A 1,791-nucleotide genomic window follows, 5' to 3' on the forward strand; every position below is an offset into this window, starting at 1 on the left:
TTTTGCGCTTTCCTTGATAAAAAAAAATTATCACGTAGAGTCTCTTAATATATTAAATTTATTTCTGCATTTAGATGAGACTAAAATCCCGAGTTTATTTAAACATACTTGAAGCACATAAAAGTACAAAGAAAAGCTTATAATAATATGCTAAATAAGTTATTCATAATTCTGACTGGGAAAATATCTTCCATGATATTGTAATCGGAATTTTGACGTAAATTTACGTTATTATAAGAATAATTCACGAAGAGATTTGCATCTGAATAGGCTTTTAATTAAATTCTTTAATTTATTAGCTCGGAGCATTATAATCATCATTTTTTTATCCTGTATTCTCTCACTTTCGATCTGAAGATCAGAATCAGTATAGTATTAGATTTCAATTAAAAGAATTAAATATAAAGTAGAAGAATATTTAATTTGTTTGGGGAGATGATTTTTGGTATATATTTTGAACAATTAAATAATTTCTGTATTTTAAAAACTAATTTATCGTTCGAATTCTTACTCAACGGAAATATAAATACATTTGACTCGGTAATTATCTCGAGTTCAAATCCGAGCAAAATTATCGAATTTTGATCGCCACCTCTCGGAAGGCAATGGCAAAACCACCGAGAGTATCTTGCCGCAAAACGATATATAATATACAAACAAGGAAATGAGCAAAAGAATCTAATAATGACGGAATCTGGGAACGGTCCACCACCTTTACAGCCTTTGCCATCGCCGCAGGCGTTATGGCAAAATCATCATGTGGTAGACCACCCCCCCCCCCCCATCGACGATTCCGAGGGAAAAGTTTTGCGGCAAGATACTCTCGGTGGTTTTGCCATTGCCTTCCGAGAGGTGGCAATCAAAATTCGATAATTTTGCTCGGATTTGAAACTCGAGATCTTAGGCATAGCGAGCAGACGTTCAACTCACTGCGCCAGAACCGCACACTTATTTACAGTAATTAATATATTTATAATATTATAATATATGTGCCCACAATTGTGCGCGAGCATTTTTAGCTAAAATGAAGTAACATTTTTTTTAATTTCAAGACTAGTTTTTGAATAAATAAATAATCGAAAAGTTCAAAGTAATTTTATATTAATTTTTAATTTTTAATTTTATGTTTATTGTTCTGTATTATTTTTTTTCTTTCGGTTACTTTTTTCAGAATATTATTCCGAAATGTTGGATATATATATAAACAATGTTGCACTCATTATAATTAGCTATAATTAAATATATCTACTATACTTTAATCAAATTAAAATAAATAATTTATAACTATACATATACAATATATGGTATACTTTTTTCTAATATTAGAAAAATGTATAATAGTTATTCTCTTACAAAAATAATGGTATAAAAAAGTTTTGCGTTATCAAATTGTAAATAAAAATTTGTATTATAAAGTTTATTTCTTTATAGAAATACAAATTTTTATTTACAATTAGTTATAATGCAACTATTTTTATATCATTTTTATTTTTGTAAAGAGAATAACTATTTATTACAATAATTATTAGAACAACTATTTTGTACAATTTTTTTATATAAAAATCTTTCAACTTTTGATATTTTGCACAAAAGCTTTTTACAAAATATATAACAGTTTTCTTAAAATAAAAATAACATTATTTTGTAAAAATTTTTGTAAAATTTCTTACAGCAATACATATAAGTAACTGTTTTCCATAGTCGGCGCATTTTTTTCTTTATTTTTGTCATATTTACAGTAAATGCCCTTGATCTGAACCTCTCTCTTTTTTCCTCTTGTAAATTCACGAC

The sequence above is a fragment of the Anoplolepis gracilipes genome, chromosome 2, assembly GCF_047496725.1.
Source record: "Anoplolepis gracilipes chromosome 2, ASM4749672v1, whole genome shotgun sequence".
Lineage (NCBI taxonomy): Eukaryota > Metazoa > Arthropoda > Insecta > Hymenoptera > Formicidae > Anoplolepis > Anoplolepis gracilipes.